Here is a 22,247-nt window from a genome sequence, read left to right on the forward strand (position 1 = left end):
AATCTAAGTTCCAGGCATGTGCTGCAGGCCGTGTGGGGTTCAGGAATGGTGGGATTGCTGAGTCTGTGGCAATCAGGGGAGTTTCGGGGGGTCTGAGACTTGGACAAAGAGAGGGCAGGAGCACATGCCGGAAAGAGGGGATTGCAAGTGAGGATGGGGTCCTGTGAGCGTGAGCACAGGTGCGCAGAGTCGGGGGAAAGCAGGCGCAGTGCCTGACCTCACTGGAGGTAACTCGGGAGCAGGAGGCAAGAGCCGGAGCTGGGAGGGTCGGGGCTCTGTGCCCTGGACGGTAGTGGACAGGAGCCTGTGCATGCGGACATTCCATTGGCGGGGCGGCTGGTACTGGAGACGAGGCACTGGTTGGTGTCCTGAGTTACATCTGACCGGGGTGTCACCTCTCGAGCCTCGGTCTGCACTGTAAGGCGAGGGTGATGCTACTAGCGTCTGCTGTGGGTTGGTGTGGGGGCCAGTGACATGATACAAACTCAGTGCTTGGCCCAGGGCCTGGCATATATTGAGGTGAAACCATGCATGTGAACATACACACACACACACACACACACACACACACACTAGCTTACATCTAGGCCCCCATCAGGGTGAGAGGGAAATCACATGCAGTACCCCCCACGCCGGAGTCTATCCTCAGCACCTCCCCTTGGTCACAAATAGGAGTCTCCATCTATTTTGTTCATAAATGAAGCATACATGTATTGCATACCTACTATGTGCTGGGCCCTATGACCCAGGAAGAAGAGAACCTAGACCCAGCCTGCCCCAGCCTCCAGGACCCCGGTCTACTCGAGGAGGGGCTGCCCCATCCATTCCTCCGTTATAGCAGCTGGACACAGAGCAGATACGGCATGGCACCGGGAACCCTGGGAGCCCTGAGGGGGGACCAGCCATCAGCCTCCGCTGGAGCCCAGGAAGCCCCCAGAGAGGAGGTAACACCTGAGCCAGTTTGCAGGACAAGTGAGAGCTCACCAGCAGAGAATATTCTATATGGATGGAAATGTCCAAGGCTCGGTGGGTCAAAGGAGCCCAGCCTGTTGGAGGAAGTCTGGTGTGTCTGTAGGGTGGGCTGGGAGGGCTGGTAAGAGACAGCACGCGTGCTGCTACATGGGGCACAGTTCTGTGCGTGGTTTACGTGCATGCGTCTTTAAGCTCGCAGACACCCCCTGAGGTGAGTCCGCTGTTGCTCCCCTTTCACAGATGAGGAAATCAAGGCTGGAAAGATGTGTTGGGGTCAGATTGTGATGGTCTTGAAGCTTGTCTGGAGAGCTCTTAGTCCTTAACAGATGGGTTCCCATTGGTTTCATAAGCCTCCTGAAATGATTGCAAAAACTTAGTGTCTGTGTATGGACGTGCCTTTGTCTAGGTAGAGGTCTCTTCAGGGTACCCCAGAAGTTAAGAGGCCCATCTGTATGTAATGGGGAGGCACTGGAGATTTTCAAGCAGTGGGTATGGAATCTGACCACTGAAGATGCTCTTCCAAGATGCCAGGCACCATGCCAGAGCAGCGAGGATGCCTAGACAGAGAACAAAGAGGCGGTGGCACCAGCAGTCCCAGAAACCCCTGAGCGTGAGGAGAAGGGAGAAGGTAGACGTTAGAGCGACACAAGCTTGTAGTCCAGATGCCATGAGGGCGGTGATGCTGTTGCCCGGACAGGGATGCTGGGGGGTGGGGAGAATCAAGTGTGGATGAGGTCACCTTGGGCGTGTCTCTTGGGAAACTGACAACATGGATCTTGGGAGAGAGGAAAGAGGTCCTGGGGGAAAGTTGTGATTCAGGACGTGGTTGAAGGTATGGGAAAGGATGGGCCCCTGGGGAAGGGGTGATGGGCAGAAACAGGATGATGGTGGGAAGACCCATCAAGGGCTGCACGGTCGACTGGTCAAGGTGCCAGAGAAGAGAGACGGGGCAGGCCTGACGGTTGGCCACTGGGCTTGCCGGTGAGGAGATCACCGGTGACCTAGCTGCAGGATGTTTCACGAGGGTTCAGTTCACAGCAGGGAATGGCATGAAGGTCAGAGGTGCAGGACGGACAGAAGACTCAAGAGGCAGCGAGGGAGGGAAGGTCCCAGGAGGGAGGTCACCCGAGGATGTGGAAGCTGAGGGTGCTTGCAGGATGAGGGGGTGGAGCCCGGGACCAGGGACAGTGAGGGGGCAGGTTGAGCAGCCAGAGTCGGAGAAGGGGTAGAGGGAGGCTTGGTGTGGTCTTGGGGGAGAAGTTGTTTGCTATCAGACTAAACCTTCGGGACTCACGGCATGCTCTTGCCACAAGGATCTTTCTTCTTCTTCTGCCTTCCCCGCCCTGCCCGGCCTCTTCTGTCCCGGAGCCAGGAGGGGGCAGAGCCAGCGGGCGACGCTCAGGGTGGATGGTCCCGAGCAGGACTCCTGCTCACAGCCTCCTAAGCAATGATTCTTCTCCCCCTCCCTCTGCTGTAGCCTCTGCTCGGGCTCCGTGCGGTTTTTTCTGGTGTCAACATAATGGCTTTGGATGACATGACACCAGGTATTGATTTAAGGACGAGAATTAAACAGTTCTGTGTCTCTGCAACAAAAAGAAAGTGAAGCCATTGCAGGTCACGATACCCAGGGAGGCCCGTGTGGGCTTGGGGTTGAGAAGAGCCAGGGTGACAACTTCCTAAAAAATGAAAATACTTTAGGAAAAGAGGAAACACGCTTCTGAACTCCTTGATGGACACTGGCCTGTTGAGGGTGTCAGGCGATCAGCCGCATCTTCATGGGGTGTCTGGAGTCATTGTCCGCCCTGGGAGGGCTTGCTGTCTCTCTGTGTGTCTCTCCCCATCTCTGGCTGTCTCTCTGTCTCTGTCCCTTTGCTCATTCCTTCTCCCCTCCCCCCTCCCCGTTTTAGCTTATTGACTCAGGAGCTCAGATTAGACCCCGTAACCGGACTCTTTCCCCAGTCCCCAGCACCCTGGGGCTCCGTACTTACTCCCTTTTCTCTCCCCACCCGGGGAGCGTATTGATTTATTGCAAAGCACCTCCCTGACAGCTGTGCTCAGCCTGATCCCTGCTTTGCTCAGCAGCACAAAAAAATAAAAGAGCTACAAATGGCTCCTTCCCCTCCTAGGGTTCAAATTCCAGTCCTGAATGGCTGGACTGATTTCCAGTTTGGAGACAGAACTCAAACCCAGACAGTAGCCGATGAGAATGAGGAGGTGGTCTTGGGGGCAGAGGGATGGCAGGGCCAGGCCACCGGGAGGGTGCTGGTTCTGCTCCGGGCCTCCGGTGACCGTCGTCCCCTTGACCGCTGCAGGCTGGGGGCCAGAAGCGCCCGGAGCTGCCGGCGAGTGGCAGGCGTCTCATCAAACCACAGCCCCATCTGGGCATGTGATTGCTCAGACCGGAGGTGGAACTGAAAACAGCAATCCAAGATGGCGGGGAGGGACTGTCAGTCGGGGGCCGGATGTCCTTGCCGAGGGGACCAGGCCAGGCTGCGAGGGGCTGGCCCCGGAACCCTGCAGGAGCTCTTCCCCCCAGTGTGCCCGGACCCTCCTGGCTTCCACAGCCATTAGGAGAAATGGTCAAAGTGGAATGGGATCCTGTGATCTTCCCTGCAAAGCCCACGAGGGACCTTGGCTGAGATGTGTGTGGTCTCACCCCCAGCACGCCAACAAGGCAGAATCACATGAACAATGGGACAGGCAGCAGCACGAGGTCCATCCGAAAAGAATGTGGCACCAGGCCTGTCTTCCGGGAGCTTCTGCTCTCCTTGGGGATCAGACTGTGCAGTTTGTGAAAAGGCCCCGTGATCACGCTCCGTGGGGTGCACCGTGATGCCTCATGCTGTAGGCGGGAGGTCCTCCAGGGTCCCAGGAAAAGGGCAGGCTCCAGAACTGTGGAGTCACCTGTGTTGGGCCTGTGGGGCCGGTGTAGGGCGCACCTCGCAGCCCCCCCCCCCCCCCGAGAGTGATACCTCTGCCTGGACCTCTGCCTGTGGGGCAGCAAGGACTTGAGCGTGCTGGGTGAGGTGGACTGGCAGCACCCACCACGTGACCACGACCAAAAGCCCGCATGTCCGCCGTGGGCCGGGCTCCCCGGTCTGAGAACAAGAACTGGCCGGAGTCGGGGGCAGGGAGACAGAAGTGGGTCAACTCCCAGGCACCTTCTTCCGCCCTGAAATTCTACCTCCGCGAGATGCAGAAGTGCTTCCAAACCCGAACACCCCCATCTAGTTAAAGCATCTATGGAAACGATTCAAGGTCCACAGCATCCCTGCGCTGGGACAGTTGGGATCTGTGCGGGGAAAACTAGGCACAGCCGAGGGGCCTTCCTGGTGGTTCTAGGACAATTCCAGAACCACCCAGGGCAGGGGGTGAAACCCCTGCCCAGCCGCAAAACCGGTGTGATACCCTGAACTCTACTTTCACCTGCTGGTCCCTCTGTTGGGCACCAGGGAGATGGGAGAAGAAGGCGCCCATCCCAGGGTGGGGTTGACCTCAGGTGGGGAGCGGTGAACACGTGCATGTGTGCACACACATGCACACACATGAACATACATGCACACAGTTGTGCAGACACATGCACACACATCATTCTGGCCTTCATCTGATGGCCCATTTTTCAGGGCAACTTTGCTCAGTAGCTACAGAAGCAGAGGACAGTCATGGCTTCCTTCCCCTGGGGTGGGCACAGGTGGGTGGGGTGGTCCTCAGGCTCTGACTTAGAGGTGGGAATGGAGACACTGTTGGCATGAGCAATTTCCTCCAGTCTGGAAGTAAGGAGGAGAGGTCAGGGCGGACAGGTCTGAAGGCCTGAGAAGGAGCCAGACTCCCCCATAACCACACAGCACACTTGCCACTTCTTCAAAGGAGGGAACCAAGTGGAGAGGAACAGGCGGGGGACGGTAGCCGGAGCCTTGCAGCAAGGGGCCGAATCTAGCACAGCAGTGGGAGGGTTCTGATGCCCTGTTTCCTAAAGACACACCTGGGGGACGGCCACCGGGCCAGGGTGGCCTCAGGCTTCCCGGGCTTTGTGAGAGAGAGGCACAGACCAGAGGATGTTCTTTAGAGCCCCCATGGGGCCTGCGAACCTTCTTGCAAGGGGAAGGAGGAGAGGACACCAGGTCTGGAGTAACTGCTGGATTATATAGTGAAGTGGTAATGAAGGAAGTTCTCCGAGGTGATTTGAGTTTATGGCGTGACCATACAATATTGTCGGCAGTAATTTTTACAGCGTGAGAAGAGGCACGGAGGATGAGGCCCTCTCCTCCCCCACCCCCCACAGGAGGACAGGACCACCTGCGGGAGTTCGGCCAGGGTGGAGGACGGGTTTGGGGAAGCGGCCCTTCACAGGAGCCCCTGGGGTGGCCGTAATGGACACGACATTATATCAAGCATCAATGAAGATAATAGTAATAATGAAGCAGGAGGGGAATTGGTTTCCATGGAGAGCAGAGCTGGGCTGCAAATAATGGGGGTCCATAAATCCTCCTGTGTCTGCGGTGGGGAGAGCTCTGTGGGAAGGTCAGAGCTGGTGTGAATGGGCCCTGGAGAGACCCTTTCCATGCGGTGATGGTGCCTGGGGGGCCAGGGTCTGGGGTATGATAGGTGGGCGTGGGTCAGATCTCTGTCCTGCCAAGCACCCCCACCCCCTCTCTGCTGTGTGGCTCCTTTCCTGCTCCCCTCCAGCAAGTGCCTGGGGCACCTACTGATTCAGCTCTATGCCCACCTTGCCCTCCCCTCCCCATCCCACCAGGGCCAGAACCTGAGCCCTCTTCTGCCTAGACTCCTGCTGGTGCCCTGTCTCTCTCCCTGGCCCGCCCCCGTCTCTGTCCCTGGCCAGCCACGGTTATCCCTGTGCTGCTCAGTCCAAGCCAAGAATTTAATTTCTCAAAGTGCAGGCACTGGCCATTCATCAAGTCAATGCTGTTTTTACAGGGAAGCCAAATGTCTCAGGCTGCAGAAAAATGTACCCCCTTCCGTGGCTTTGGTACCAGCAGCCTGCTCAGGTTTCAAAGCTTTGGAACTTGAGGGTCTTGTCAACACCTGCCCTCGGCCAGTGCCTAATGGGGTTAGGCAGTGTGAGACCCTGAGGCTGTTCTGGGCAGCTCACCATCCAGAAGTGGGCTATTGAAAACCGTGGCCCTTTAAACTTCAGTGAATTAAAATGAAATGCTATTAAAAATTCAACTCTTTGGGCGCACTGGCCACCTTTCAAGTGCTCACAAACCCCACGTGCCGTAGAAGCTATACCACTGGACAGCTCAGCATAGACCGTCTCCTTGGTCACACCACCTATTGGACACCCTGGCCCAGGGGCAGACCCTCTCCGTCAGACTTGCTGTGAGGGACAGTGTGGCCCGCATGGGGCTGACCCTGTGCCCTCAGTGCTCCGCAGCATGGCTGACTCTGCAGGGCGAGAGGACTCGGGGGGGGGGGCTGTGTAAGAAAGGGCCGCTCACCGGCAGGTTCCCTGCTCACCAGTCTGACCTCATCCCCTGCTGAGCCCCCCTTCCCTTCCCCGCTCCAAACATGGACAGCATACCACGGTCCCCCTCCACCTCTCCCCCTCCCCCGTGTTTGGTCCCCAAGGCAGAGCCCTCCCACCCTCCTTCCTCACTGACTACCTTCCATGCCCTTTATGAGTCAGCTCAGCTCAGGTCTGACCTCCTGCAAAATGCCTCTCCTGGCTGCCCAGTGTGAGTAGGGTCCTGTCCTCGGTCTGCATGGATGAACGGGGGACAGAGCAAATGAGTGACTAGCAGAGGGTGCAGTGGCAAGGACAGAAGGCTCTTCCAGGTGGAGGAGCCACAGGTGAGCTCCCGGGGTGAGGCAAGTAGAAGTGTAGTTAAAAAAAAAAAAAAGATTAATCAAAATAAATAAAAGCAACAAAAGAGCAATCGCTGAACTTTTGCTGTTCTCAGCTGCAACCTGATCTTGTCCCAGTTAAGGCCTGACTCCAGAACACTCGGCAGCTGGGTCACTAATGCTGAGCTGGGCGTCTTGGGGGATGGCAGGGTCCTGGCAGGAGGCAGTCTCTCACTGCCTGAGTTCCACCATCTGGTTAGAGTCCTAGAGCTTGTCCACGGGGCTGAGTTCTCAAGGACTCTGCCGGTGAGCTGGGTGACAACCTTCCCAGAGGGGGGTGGACCCAGGAAGGGATGGAATCGGGGAGAGGAGATCGGGAATTACAGAGCAAGAGTCGGAAAGAGGCCAGGTCCCCAGGGAAGGAAATTCTCCAGGGTGGCCGTGCTCAGAGCAGCCTCCTGGGAAGGCAAGCAAGCAGGTGCTGAACACAGAGCCAGGAGACGTGGACTGCTGGTTAGCTGTGTGGTCTCAAGAAAGCCACTTAACCTCTCTGGGCCTTAGTTGCCTCATCTTTAAAACGGGAATTTATTTTTTTTTAAGATTTTTTATTTATTTTTTTGAGAGAGAGAATGAGAGACAGAGAGCATGAGAGGGAGGAGGGTCAGAGGGAGAAGCAGACTCCCCGCTGAGCTGGGATCCCAATGTGGGACTCAATCCCAGGACTCCAGGATCATGACCTGAGCTGAAGGCAGTTGCCCAACCAACTGAGCCACCCAGGTGCCCTAAAATGGGAATTTAAATCCCTGGTTTTACCTGTTACAGAGGGTTGTGGTCAGATTAGGGGATGCCAGGAGGGCCCTTCCTGTGAGAGAGGCACTGGGAAAGCAGGGGCAGGTTCTGTATCCTCTGGGTGCAGGCAACAGGCTGGTAAGGGTTGGATGGACCTGGGCTGAAAACCTGGCTCTGTCCTGCGCCTCCATGGGCCTTAGTTCTCTCGCCTATAAAATAGGAATAAGATTACTGTGAATCAATGTACAGACGGTATCCAGCTCAGCGCCTGCCCCGGGGCTGGTGTTCCACTGAGGTTCCCTCCTTTCCTCTCCTCTCCGCACATAAATATCAAACTGCATAGCCTACTGGGAAAATCCAGATATTTTTTGCTGCATCCCTCTGCATGATTCTTGGTTGTCAGTAAATCTCAACTAGATCCGTGCAGGGGCTGAGTTGGGGGGGGCATTCTGGCACCTCCTGTCTTCTCGACACCGGTTGCAAGAAGTCAGGAGCGGTGGTGTGACCGGGGCACCAGGAAATGCTGATGGGAACGTGCTTTTCCAGCCACAGGGTCCCTCCACCAGCCGCCCCACCCCTGGCCCCCTGATGCCCCTACCCCAACACCTTTGATAGCCATGCTTGGGGTGGGGGGCAGCAACCCATACCCCAGAAATAGTAATTGATTTCCCCCCTTGCCAGTTCTTAACCTGGGCTTTTCAGTAGGAGCAAAGGACGCCTGATTAGAATATCTCTGAAGAGGGCCGTGAGTTATAGTAATGGACACTCTTCTAGCTGTCTCTCCCGCTCATAAATTCATCCCCCTCTGAAAGTGCAGATGGTCCATAATCGTCCATCATGCCGAAGTTCAGCCCTGGACAGCTCCCGGGTGGGTTTTTCCTACGAGGCTCCTTTTTCTGCAAGCTAAACAGAACGGTGACTCCACACAGCCTCTGCCTGTGATGGAGTGTGAGCAGTCCAGCCGTCGGGAATGATTTAGGAGGGAATGAACAATAAGTATCCAAGAGGTTGGAGCTCGAGGCAGGGAGGCAGAGAAGTCGGGGGTGGGGGGCAAAGGCACTGCTATAGCTGTACGTACATTTTTGTTGTTCTATTTATTTATTTTTATTTTAATCTTGAGGGACAGCAGGTGGTAGCATCCCAGGGAGGGGTGGGTCCCGGTGACCTTTGTAAGGAGCCCCGTCTCTGCCCCCATCCCAAAGATGAGGGGAGTGTTGAAGTCAAGGGGACGTTTGGTTGGCGGGGTAGTTGACATTTAGGGATAAGTAGATTCCCCACAGTCTTACTGGGATCACTAGACAGGTCCCTCTGAGGCTAACTAAAGCCGTATCTTTTGAAGAGGTGGCCCAAGCTGTCCCCTGAATTCCTACCACAGTTCGGTCTGGGAAAGCCCAACCCAGCAGGCTTCCCAGACTCACCTGTGGAATCCCTGGTGACAAGCCCATCACTCTTTCTCCTTGAGAGAGACCGCTCACCTGTGGCCATTTCTCGTTCAACTCAGTTTCTTCCGTTGGCTCCTCCCCCGTGCCGGGTTCACACACAGCAGGAAGGGGGCAGGGGTGCTGTTGCTGGAAGTGGAGGGCGGTGGCTCAGGCCTCAGCATTACTGAAAGGCTTCGACATTGTGTACAAAGAGCCATTGTGATGGATGTATCTCATCTCTGCATCTGCTACAGATCTTCTTTGATACATGGGGAGCCTTCCCCTCCCCGGCCCATCCTCTCTCTCTGCATAAAACACAGACAGAGGGCAGTCCCTGGGAACTGTTACCCCACCTTGGCCTGTGTGGGCAGCACTTCATGGCCGCCTGGCCTTCCCCTCTCTTCTGTCCCTGTCCGGAGGCAGAGGAGGTGAGGCTGGGCTTAGACGGTGCTGAATGAGAGGCTGCCTCCTACAGGTGCAGGCCTCGCTCCACCGGGTGGTGTGTTATCGCTGCGCTGTGGTAGGAAGGTTGCCTGCTCCCCCGCTTCACACCCCCACTCCCGGGGCCTCCCGCCCTCCTCCCAGAAACGGGCTCCTCTGAACTGCAGATGGGGGAGGTGTTCAGAGCAGCAGAGCCAGGGGTCACAGGCAAACACCTGCAGGTTCATCCACAGAAGTGCTCCCCGGACGGGCTGCCTTCAAGAAGACAGGAGGCAAAGCACACGCTCTTCCCCCAAGAAATGGGAGCTGCCAAGGAGAAAGCCTGGTGCTGGCTGTGCCTCCTCACTAACCCTTGGAAATGGAGTTCACCTCGGAGGCTTCTTCAGGCCCCCGGGGTCCCCCTGGAGCAAAGCGTGCGTGCCCTGGAAGCTAAAGCCGTGCCCTCCACTCATTTACCAGATGTCAGCCAGCTCCAGGGCCGCCACTGGCCCATGGCGGATCACTCTGGAAGCAGAGGAAGTCTGCTGCTGCCTCCTGGGTGTCACGGCCACAGGGGCCCCCAAAGCCAGCTTCTTCCAAGTCCCTGTAGGGTGGTCCTGAGAGGGACCCAGGAATGCTGCCCACCACCCGTCAGTCCTGGGCCTGACCCTCCTACCAACGCCTGGTAGGTGGGAGGTGTAGGGGATGGGTGAGCTGTGTGACAAGCAAGCCATGTCCCACCCACCCTCCATGAGGGGTCCAGTGAAAGCTGGGCTCCCCCTGCAACCTCCCTCGAACGCACTTGAGCGATTCAACCCCTCCTCAAAATGGGCACCTGAAGATTTGCATATAGCCTGAAAGCAAACCGGCCGTCTAAACCATTAGTCTCCCTTCTCAGCCTGCGTCTGTGTGCTGACGGAGGCTCGCTTGGGCTCGCGTGGGTGCAGCGCTCCGTGCACTGCCAGCCACGGGCACAGCACGCCTCTCTCGCCAGCTCTCCGCAAACCAGCATCTCTGGTGGGTGCAGGAGAGCACTGAGCCGGGGGACGGCCTCTGCCATCTGGCAGCCCGGAGCGCAGGAGGACAGTGAGGAGTGAACTGCCCGCGGCGGGGAGGCTTGGCAGGGGCGTCCAGGTGGGCTGGCAGGTGCGGTGGCCACACGCCCTTCTCCTAGCTGCAGAGTGTGCTGCCCTCCCCGGCCCCCAGCGAACTAGATTAGGGAAGTGGAGCTTCGGAACCCAGTTCACCACCCGGTTGACGCCTGCCAAGCAGCCCTCGTGTCTCTGTCCCAGGGGAAACTGCCCTGGGGCCCGCGGTGAGCATGGGAGAGCATCCATCTGCAGTAGCAGGGACTGAACACAAACACCAAGACATGCTGGTTCCTAGAAATTGACCCTCCGCACCCATGGAGCCGCTTCAGGACGTCCCGGCCCGCTCTCTCTCACCGAGACCTGCCTATCACAGAAAACAACAGCAGACCTTCTTTTTTTTTTTTTTTTTTTTTAAGATTTTATTTATTTATTTGACAGAGAGAGAGAGAGACAGTGAGAGAGGGAACAAGCAGGGGAGTGGGAGAGGGAGAAGCAGGCTTCCCGCCAAGCAGGGAGCCCGATGCGGGGCTCGATCCCAGGACCCCGGGATCATGACCTGAGCCGAAGGCAGATGCTCAACGACTGAGCCACCCAGGCGCCCCCACAGCAGACCTTTTTACGTACCTGTGCTGTGTGCCTTCCACACACGTTATTTCTAATCCCAGTGACAAGGGGATCAGGGCATAACTGAGGGTGAGGGACCTGAGCCCCCATCTAGGAAAGGGATTGCGGGAAACCGAACTCAGGCCACCTGGTTGCCCTCCCTCCCTCCCTCCCTCTAGCCACCCTCAGGGGTTCTTACCTGCAGACAGACACCTGTGACAGTGAGTGTGGGGCTGGCTATCCACACCCAGTGCCTCTGTGGGGGCTTTGCAGCTGAGCTGCGTATACAGTTGGCGCTAGAGGTGGGGAGGGGGCTTCCAGGAGAGGGACCCCCTAGACAACTCTGAATGCTCTGTCTCCAGGAGACACGTGTGTGTGCACGCAGGTGCAGTTGGGGGCTTCACCCACCTTGGGCCCTGTGTAGGATGCCCTGTCTCGGCAGCTGGGTACCGGCATGCATCTCCTCTCCACCCCAACCCTGGGGCGTCACGCTCAGCGGCCAGCACCTTCACGTGCTGTATGACACACGCTTCATCCTTCCCAGGAAACCAAGTTCCTCTTAGAAGCCAGGCCCTCGTCTCTTCTACCCACGGCCCCCCATCGGGTGCACTCCACGTGGGCAAGAGAGAGGAGGCGAACTAACTTTTATTAAGGGCTCTGTGCTGGGAGCCTTGCCTGGGCACGCTGCCTATGCCATCTCATTTAATGGCTTGGCACGTTCTTCCCAGCCCTTCAGCATTACGGTCTCAGGGAGACCATAACCTCCTTGCCTCCGCTCTACCACCAGGCTGCTCGCAGATGCTCTCCCTCCCTTCTGTGGTGGGCGTGCTCCCCTTGTTCTGCCCCTGCCCCCATCGCTGTTTCCAGAGCGCGGCTCGGATCCCGCCCTTGCCAGCCTACCCCTGTAATCTCTCCCTCTGAACCCACTCCTCTCCTTACCCCAGCAGTTTTTTGTGCCACCTTTTGCACTTTTTAAAACAATCAGAGACATGCATGTAAAGTTGAGAACAAGTCGCAGAAGGTAAGTTTTTAGCTCCTGAGTTAGAATATAGATTCCTTCGGGTCAGGCTCACGATTCTGCTTTTTTGCCAGATGCCCGTGTCCCCCTCTGCGCTCGGTACGCACTCAGTAGCTCTGTTCTTCCTTCTCGGCTCCTCCTTGCCCTCCCCCTGCCTCTGGCTTCCCTTCTCTGAGGGCGAGGGCTATGATTGAGCCCACACACAGCACGGCGCCTCGAAGCACCTGTGAGTCCCGCTCAGCCGACTGGGTGCGGCAGGACGGGGTCTGGAGGAGGCAGGGGTCTGTGGTGTGGCCCTCCCTAAAACCTGCTGCAGTAGCAAGAGAGTGTCCTGGCTTTTTGTTTGCTTTCTGTCCCTGACATTGAGGAGTTGGCATTTCACACCAGGAGGACAGAGAGTGGGGCCTCCAAGGTCACTGGACCTTTGCAGAGGGGAATTTGGGGTCCATCTCTGCCCTGGGCCCAGTGCCTCCTTCGAGTGCAGTACGATTTCAAACCCCACCTGGGTTTTCAGCCCATTTGAATCTGGAAAACAAAGGCCATCATTCAAATCAGTGAGCAGAGTTTCATGACACGTGGCTATTGGCCGTGGGCACTGCTGGCCGGTGGGGGTTCCCTGCCCTGGGACCCTAGGGCATCTGGACATGGCCTCCCCCAGCTGCACCACTGGGTACGTTTCGGAGCCACTGTGCTGGAAGGGGAGAATGCACCCGATTCTCTGAAGGTGTGGAGAAGTGGCTTCCCAGGAGCCTGAAGAGTACGTTTTCCGCTTAGCTGTTCGAGACGGCTGGAGCTGGACTGTGGTCCAGAGAATGGGCGGGTCCTCAGAGCCTCTTCTGCTGCATGCAGTAGCGATCCCGTCCCAAGGTTTTAGAGGGAGAGACACACACCCACAGAATGGGCGGGTGGAGGTCGCAGCTGTGAGGCACGATATTTTTTATGTCGAAGGCTCTGTTGGCAGCTCCACGCAGGGCGACAAGCAGCTGTCTTCCAAACCCACTGACGGCAGGATGTGGGGAATGAACTCCTGGCTCGTCGCGAAGGATTTAGGATAGATCAGAGGAAGGACTCTTCCTGGCAGCGAGGGTGCTTAAATATGTGAAAGGTTTGCCAAGAGAGGCAGGACGTGGACAGCTCCTTGCTGGGAAGTGTTTAAAAATAGCACGAGTTCTCGTAACCGAGGACAAAGAGGGTCCCGCCTGAAGGCAGGAGAAGGGACTGGACAAGCATCAGACGTCTGTTCTTCAAGCAGGAAGATCTGGGTGCTGCTGGGCAACCGAGGCACACAGGGCCCTGCCTGGGGCCGGGGTGCTGGCCCCGGTGATGGGCTGGGCTTCCAGCAGTGCCCTCCTTGTCCTGCCAGGTCCCAGACGAGGGGCTGGAGTCAGCACCGGGAGGGACGGGTGCGGGAGGGAATCCCAGGCACGCCTTCCAGCAGCCACACTTGCAGTGGTCAGGAAGGAGGCCCACCACAGCCTTCAGGAAGCTGACTGCGTCTCAGGAGTCACTGGCCACCCGGATGGCCCAGCACCACAGGACACCCCCCGCCAGCCCAGGCTGCTCTCGGAGGGGACTCTCTCAGTCCCTCAGTGAGCAAATCTTCAGCATTGTGCCCAGAAACTGGGCAGAGGGGTCCAGGGCAATCACTGCTCAGCCGGGCTGGCCTGGGTTTGGCGGGGGCGGGGGGTGGACTGGTCCATCTCTGCCCCCAGGGAGAGCCTCTCCTGCGCTTCTTCCTCACCCCCACTGGTTCTCCCCTTCCCTTCTGCTGCTGGGCCCTGGGGCTCCCTCCTCTTTTGGGTGACACGGTGTGACTTCTCTTCCTTCCTGGCTCCAATATGTCAAAACTTCGTGGCAGAAAAGAAACACAAGGAAAACAATCTGGGAAGTAGGTCACCTAAAAACAACCACCTGACTGTAATTGAATCAGCCCCTTACAGTGGGCTGTCTCCAGAAGAGCCAAAATCCAGCAGCAGCTCCCCTCCCCCCCCCCCCCCCCCCCACGCCCCCCCCCCGCCACACCTTCCCTCCTTACACGGGAAGTTTCAAAATGCAACTCTTGGCACAGATTTCTCCAGTAAAACCCCATCAGGCAGATAATGAAAACATCACGACGCTCACGCTCAGACTGCATCACCAAGAACACGGGGAGGTGGAGGTGAGGTTATGGGGATAAGCGGGCATTCACGGTTGTTTGCTTAGCAGACCTCCCCGTCTCATGTATTGTCTGCACTTTTGCTTCTGGATTCTGACAGTGGACAGGTGCTGCCCTCTGTCAGAGTTTTGGGTGACCCCCACGAGCCTCCTCCCCTCCCTTTGGCTTCCTCAATCCAGGCAGTGTCTGTGTGGCCATTGGGTCAGCAGCTGACAGCTGGGTCACCCCGATCCCCACTGGCCGTCCAGGCAGGGGCTCCGGCTGACCGCACTCGGGAGGTCCTGTCTACTCACAAACTTTGCCAACAGCCAGCAAGGGGTCCACAGGATGAAGGCTGACCGACGAATGATGTGCTGGAGGTTGTCCCTTCCGTGAGACTGTTTGGGGAAGAGGAGGGAAAAATGACATTTCTAGAAATGACACAGCAGTAAGTGTAACTTCCATCCATGGAACAATCATGAAACCACTAAAGACACGGAGGTTAGTGTCTGGCGTGACGACAGTCTTACCACGTAAAGGGCAGATCCAGTCTCCTTTCCCGCCAAGAGGGTGGCCCACGTAGGTGAGACGTGTCACCCTGGGACTTGCCTTGGCCTCCTCAAAGATTGTGATTTTTTTTCCCTTAAGATTGCAATTCTAATGTAGCAAGTGTCTAAACTGCCTACTGTCTGAGTAGCAACTAGTCAGTGAGGGGTTATCAAAGGCCAGGGACACCTGGCCAGTTTACAGACAATCTCGGGTCTACCTTTTTGGCCCAAAAAGGCACAAATACTGTCCCCTTCTAGATGTCCAGGAGAGAAAAGGCCTGTTTTCAAGAACACCCTGCCACACACACCACCTTGCTTTCCATGCTTGCTCAGGACATGATCATCAGCAGAGCACTGCGGGGTGGACCTGAACTGCCAGCCCTGTGAATGGAAGCCCAGCGCGCTCACGCACACTCCCAGCTGAGCCCCGACCAGAGGCCTTCGTCCCCTGACTCCACAGCATCTTGTTCCGAAGTTGGCGTGGACCTGGGCCCGGGCCTCAAACACTGTCCACTGTCTTGACTACAGAATCAAGATGAACTTCCTTATGGCCATTTTGTTGGGAAATAAACATCTAAGATGTGATGCATTGGGTCTGGTTTGGTGGAAAGAGTGCAGACTTTGGAACAGGAAAGACCCGGGTCTACCTTTCAGCCAGGCTGTGTGCTGACCATGCGGCCTTTGACAGGCGACAACCAGGAGCCCCGGTCTCTCTGTTTGTGTGATGGGGGCCGCAGTGGGAGAGATGGGGGGCCGGAGGGTCTCAAGGAGGGAGTGAGGGGAAGTGCCAGGCCTCCAGTCAGGCTTCCCGAAGCGTCAGCTCCTTTCTTTTCTTTGAAGGGTGTGTGTGTGTGTGTGTGTGTGTGTGTGTGTGTGTGTGTTTATGCTGAGCAATCGGACCCCTAGGGTTGCCAAGTAAAAATACAGGGTGCCTGGTTAAATTCTAATTCTAGATAAACCATGAATAATCGGCAGTAGAAGTCCATCCAGGGATGGATGATATTGCATGATACATACTTATACTAAAAAACATAAAACATCTTTTGTTGTTTATCTGAAATTTCTAATTCAACTAAACATCCGGTGGTTCTCTTTGCTGAATCTGGCAAGCCTAGCTGGGAGAGGGTTTACTATTAAGTTCGACTTATGGAAGCAGGTGCGCAGGGATGGGGGCCATGGTGGCCTTGGAGGTGGGGGCTGTGTGAGGAAGAGCCCCCAGGCTGGGAAGTCCAGGCCTCCAAGCCCTGCCTCGCTGCATTCCCTCTGGCCCCGTGCCTTCTTTTCCTTTCCCTTGCTTGGGGCAGAACTGTGAGCGGGGGGGGGGGGGGGGGGGGGGGGCGTCCTGGCTGGGAGCAAAGGAAGCAGCTACAGCCTTGGTCCAGTGGAGCTGCCCACTACTGGGGCTGAGTCTACACAGAGCTACACAGCCCTGGCAAGAGCCTGCTCACGGGGCTCCACCTAAGCACCGACCTGGGCGCTGGGCCGTGTTCTCTCAAAACCTCATCCATTTGTTTCACGGGTGACATTCGATCTTCCCGAAACAGGACCCAGCAGACAACTGTGAACTCCGCACACGGCCATGTCCTCGGGGAGCCCTGTGCACCTTCTCAGCCCCAGCACCCCTGCTTCTGTCCCGGCCCCCCGATCCTCCAGCACTGCGAACCCCACCCCCGTCCTCTGAGCACCACCCCAGCCCGCTCCAGCGTGTCTTTGGCGAACTCTACCCCAGTCCTCCCAGCCCGCTCAGTGGGTGCTGTGGGCCCTAGCAGCGGCAGGGGGCACACACGCCTGCAAAGGGAAATAGGAAATGAAATCACTGTCCTCCCGCAACGACCTCCCAGCTCTACCAGCAGACCCATCCCTTGCAGAGTGCATTGTTTTCAATCCAATCTCATTTTTATTGAAGTTTCCTCCAGGGTTAGCTCAGGAGACGTCTCCCCCAGCCTCTTCCGAGTGGCCTTATTTACCAGAATCCCCTCGTCATGGCATTTAACGTCCCCATTAACATTTCGTGCATCTTGCTCATTGCGCGCATGGGCCCTCAGAGACCTCCGGGGTGGCGGGCACACGGCAGCCCGCAGAAACGGCAGGCTTATTTTAATTGGTTTGAAACTGTCGCTGTCGACCACAGAGGGGTCCCTTTCCTTGACTAATGACCTGGAATTTGATCATGCGGCTTTTATTAGCTTGTAACACGGAACGTGTAACCGTGTGAGATCAAAACCAAAGCCAGGCACACATCTGTCCTCCACGGCACTCTGACTGGGCACACATCTGCCCTCAGTGGCACGCTTGAGCTGGGTGCACATCTGCCTTCCACGGCATGCTCGAGAAGGTGCGCCAGCCACGCAGGACCTGCGTATAGGAGAAAGTGCCACCCTGTAGATGGCGGAGGGTGGCTCTGGGGGGAAATTGCCTTGAACGAGTTTCTGGCCATGCAGGGTCCTGTCTCTAGCATCTCTGGAGACCCCCCACGAGGCACCTAAGAGTCAGCTGCCTGTGGCAGAACCACAGTCCCATCAGCTGGGGGAAACGAGTGGTGGGCTGATGCCTTGTCTGCTTGAAGATGTCTGCTGGCCAGGGGCAGGGAAAGCCGTTTCCACTCCCAGAACTTCCTGGCATCTGACTCGGTGTGGGGAAGCTTTGCTCAGAAGATCACTGCCTGGGGCCCCAGGGCACTGTGCCTTTCCCTTGCATTTCATCCAGGGGAGCGCCGGTGGTCTAGCGTCTAGAATGTTCCAGTGCATGGTTCCCACCCCATGCCCCGGTCCTCGACTGGAACGCAAACCAGACTTCCCGTCTGCTCAGGCTGGTTGTTTGTAAGGAAAACCTCCGTGGGCAGTTGAAGAAACGATTCTAGACTAGTTCATGGCCCTTTCAATGGAGGGAGGGTGTCAGGGGATGGTCTGGTTCCTTCCAGAATGGTGCTGCTACCCGTGCACCTGTCCTCCCTCTGGGCTGCCGGCAACTCTGTGAGAGCGGAGTGTGTAAGGACTGGGCTGCAGGCTGCATGCCACTTCTGTGTCATCAGGGTCTCCTGCTCCCTCGAGGGGCTCACAGTCCAGCCACAGTCACCTCAAAGAAAATTTGGAGAATTTTGGTCATTAAGGCAAAATATAATAAATTATCTCTGTTCCTACACCTGTAATTAAATGGTTAACATGTAGCTATACTGCATTATCTTTTTCAAAAAGAAAGGAAGTGGGGCAGACAGGTCAGGGCCCCTCTGACCGCTCCCAGCCTCACCCCTGCCCTCCGACACACACGCATGGATCCGACGTCTGCTACTTTGGTCCCTTGAAAAAAGCATTTGTACACACATGACTGTGAATAGTAACTGGATCGTTTTAAAGTACACATATGTGACATCTTTCTGGAAACTGCTTTATTCATCCAGCGTTGAGTGTCCGTGGCTCCTTCCCACTAACGTGTGTTTGCGATCCATTCTCTTTCTCTGCTGCATGGAAACCTGCCTTAGGACTCGGCCACTTTGTCTTCATCCGCCCTTTCCTTGGTGGATCCTTGGTTGTTGGCAAAGCGTCAATAATGCAGAGAATGCCGCCGAGCGGGTCTTGGAGCCTGTCTCCTCGTACCTGGGAGACATGTGTGCACCTGGCCCTGAGTGGCTGGGTCTCAGAAGGTTCCAGATCCTGGCCCTGGCTCTCTGATGTGTCTGGGACCTACCTGTGCCACTGCTGTCCTCACTGGCCCAGAGATGGCCACTTTGTCCGTGTGTGTCCACACGTGTCCACATGGGCACAGAAGGATGGCAGCCGGCCACATCTGATTCCCCGGCTCCTGTGTGTCTTTCGTCTGTGTGCAGGCTGGACTCTCCTGCTTGGGAAAGTAGTCTGTATCTCGGAAAGATTTAGGGCAAGAAGGGGAACCCGTGTACTTGTGAGAAAGAGAGAAGGGGGGAGGGGGAGGGGAAGAAAACCATTCACCAGTGTTTGGACTTTCTTGTTGGGCCCCCATTGCATGGACCCCACTTCACGAGCGATCCTGACCCACAGGCTCCGTGGTGGAAGGCTGAGCAGTCGTGTTTGGGGCATGATCCCTTGCTGCCCTCCGAGGCTCCATGGCTGTCTGAGCCCTCAGCCTATCCTGGCAGGACTAGGGGTCCAGAAGCAATGTGGGGACCCCTCACCTCTGGCAACTAGCAGCGAGGCTGGAGGTACTCACATTTGGCCACGGGGTAGCTCCTGGAGGTGGGAGAATGGGCAGGGGCGCCCCCTGGTCTGGGGGCATCTGCTGGGCTCAAGACCTAGGCTCGGGTCCCCTCTCTGGCACTTTGCTGAACCAGCCCCTGGGGCGAGAACACCCACCTTACCCCCTCGAGGATCCTGCCACAGTGGGCTCCGGAGGGGTTTCCTGGGGCTGTGCAAGAGGGCCGTAGCCATGAAAGAGCTCACGTCGCAGATGGGGAAACCAAGTCACCCAGCGGCTCACCACACAAGGGCAAGGACAGGGTGGCAGTCACAAGCCACCCCCTGCCGGGTTCCCTGGGCTCAGGTCCAGCATGTGCCAGCGCGTAGTTGTTTGCCTCCAGGGTCACTGGAAGAACGTTCTGGGAGCTTTTATTGTCCTAAGCCCCCAGCCTGTCCCTCCTGCTGCCCGGTCCTCCCCAAGCGAGTCTGGAGCAGGAGCAGAGCACACCCACCCTCGCCTGTGCTCCTACTTGGGCTCGAGGAGAACCGGCAGTGACAACGACTCTGTTTATATTAAGCCAATAAAATCTCAAGTTCATGAGCTGGAGGGTTTCCTGGCCTGAGCCTGGCGAGCTGCTTGGGACGGGCGGCATGTCCCCATCCCGGGAAGAGTCCTGTCACCCGAGAGCCAGCTGCCATCGCCCCTGCCCTCCGGGGGGTGGTCCACCCCCTGCCCGCCGAGCCCTGTCCCTGGCAGAGGTGCTCGGGCTGAGCCTTTTGGTGTCTTCGTCACCCAGCCTGGACTCAGGATGCTACTCAATCCGCCTGTTCTCTGTATCACTGAGCATCTCCAGTCCCCCTTCTTAAAGATCTGCTCGGTTCTCTCCTGCACTCCTTCTTTGTCTCTGGGACTTTTCCTGGGGTGCCTAATTCCTGGGGGCTGCCTCGGCTTCAGGGACACGGCCCCACCTCACTGCACACACAGAACCCTGCGAGTCGATTCTGAAAACGGTCAGTCACAGTACGGTAGCAGTGCTAACTGTGGCATTTGCTTTGCGGTTATTGATACATCATCGGGACTGAGAAGCCAGTTGGGGGTGGGGGTGGGGCGGGGCATAGAGGACGGGGCATGGAGACAACTGTCCCGCAAATCTCGGGGAGTGCCGCTCTGTCTGCAGGGGTGGATCTGAGGCTCGAGAGGAAGCTGGTGCTGGGCTGGGACTTGGGGCCAATGCGTCCCGGGGCTCTCATGAGCCCGTAGTCCTTGCTCCCCAGAGATGGCCGGCCCCTCACTGCCTCCTCTGTGCCTTCTGTGCCATCGAAGGGCCCAGCTCCTCCAGAAGTGCAATCCAGAGAGGCCCCAGTGGTGCTGAATCAGCCATGGTTCTCCAGAGAAACAGAACCAGTAGGAGCTAGCTGGCTATCTACTGATCTACCTATCTATACCTATAGAGAGATACAGAGAGAGAGATAGGTGATGGATGGATGGATGGATGAATGATAGGTGGATGCATGGGTAGGTAAAGAGAAGAGATTTGTTTTAAGGAATTGGCTGGCTCAGGTTTTGATGAGCGAGGTTAAACATAGATAAACTCTGCAAGGTCTGTGGGGACTGCAGGTCCTGGTCAGCCCCACACCCCCGGACTCTGGCCCAGTACTGGGGAACCCAGACGGGTAATGGGGGTGATGCTGGTGACCTGTTCCCAGCAAGGCTCTGTTGACTACAGAGGAGCGCTGGGGCCGGTGCTGGGGTCAGGTGACACGGGCCATCCTGCCGTCCCTGTGCTTGTTTTCAGCCAGACCCCACGGGCCCCGCCCCCCCCCCCCCACGCGCCCAGGTCCTGGGGCCCGGTCTAATACTGTGCGTCTCACTGCAGGACAGCAGCGAGTGGCTAGGAGCCTCGAGGTGCGAGCAGGGATGCTTCGTTACAACTTCTCCCAGCTCGAAGCTTCCTCGGCTGCAGCGTTCAAAAGATGCTGTTCCCATGACGCTCTGTCCTGTGATATTTTTAATCAAGAGCGCGGGAGAGCGTGCGTCTGATGCACTCCAGATGTTCAGAGATTGAAAATGGTTTTGTTCTCGTGTTTTCTTTCTCAATGCAGTATTAAGTCAGAACGGCCAAAGGAAGATCCTGCCAGACTTTCCCTTGAGCTGGTCTGCAGGCCCCTGCAGCCAGGAACCTGTCCCAGGAGCCGTCCGTCCGTCCATTGGCAAACAGGTGCGTGCCCCTTCACATTGCACTTTCTGCTCCCCTGGAGCTGGTTCGTGGGCTGGGGCTTCTCGGGGTGGGGGGGCACTCGGGGGCCAGGGTGTGGGCCGGGGGCCGGGGCAGCTCCCACCTCTGGGTGGCAGTATCCGCAATGTGGTGTCGTGGCGTCAGCTGGGGGAGCCGTGGTAGGTAGAGAGAAGGTTCCCCCCTGCCCCCCACTACTTGGTTCCTGAACCCGTCCGTGTTTTTCACCTGCTCTTACTCAGTCTCATCACTAAAATGCAAATCAGTGAGTGTATAATAGATAATTAATAGACTGATCAGCTGGCAAGGGAGGTAAGTAGATAAATAATTTTAATCATCCTTGGGTTGCCCATAAATTCCCTCACTGCCTTTTTATTAAACTCTCTGTTTACAGGAGTCATTCATATTGCATGCCATTTTGCAAATCCCTTCCTTGGCGTCTCCCACCAGGTCTGACCTGGAGTGGAGGCTTCACATGACAGCCGGGTCTCTTCCCAGCACGGCCCAGCTCTGGTACAGGTTGCCAGAAGCTCTGCCCAAGGAGTAGAGATGGGGGGCAACAGGGCAGATGGTGCTCAGCTCCCCGAGGCCCACCCTCTGCTCCCCAACACGGCCGAAGCCTATATTTAGACCGGCTCAGAGACCTTTGTTATGCTTTGGCACCTGTGCTGCACGTATGAGCTCATTCTCCTCCCCAGGGATGGCCTCCGCCTATTAATAGCCTTGGCTGAGGCTTCCTCGTGGCTCCGAATGCCAAGAGAGAAAGTGGGTTAATAAATATGAAAGAAAACTCCCGTAAGAGGGCCTGGGGCCAGACTCTGTCCCAGACTCCCCAAGAGTCTGGCTGACGGGGCCCAGAGGGGCGCAAGGTCCCTCCACCCCATCCTGTCCCCCTCTGTTGAGGGGTGCAGTGCCTGGCCGGCAGGCCTGAGGACCAGTGTCAGAGAAGTCTCCAGCCTTCCCAGGAGCTGGACAGTGGAGGCACAAGTGGGGAAAGCTGCCATCCGGGGGGTGGGGCAGAAGGGGGGTTCCGGTGGGGGGGCGGAAGGGGGGTTCCGGTGGGG

General features: G+C 57.1%; 1 protein-coding gene across 6 annotated transcripts in view; it reads left to right on the top strand.

Annotated features, from left to right (window-relative positions):
* RBFOX3 (RNA binding fox-1 homolog 3) overlaps window positions 1-22,247 on the top strand; it is a 406,019-nt gene that overhangs the window by 202,399 nt on the left and 181,373 nt on the right. For all 6 annotated transcript variants that reach the window (XM_073885941.1, XM_073885944.1, XM_073885939.1 and 3 more), the window contains exon 3: window positions 21,053-21,168. The gene's annotated coding sequence lies outside the window, so the exon portion shown is untranslated. The remainder of the gene's footprint in view (window positions 1-21,052; window positions 21,169-22,247) is intronic.

This window comes from Callorhinus ursinus, unplaced genomic scaffold, assembly GCF_003265705.2.
Source record: "Callorhinus ursinus isolate GAN/ISIS: 27379988/994484 unplaced genomic scaffold, GSC_fseal_2.0 scaffold68, whole genome shotgun sequence".
Classification (NCBI taxonomy): Eukaryota; Metazoa; Chordata; class Mammalia; order Carnivora; family Otariidae; genus Callorhinus; species Callorhinus ursinus.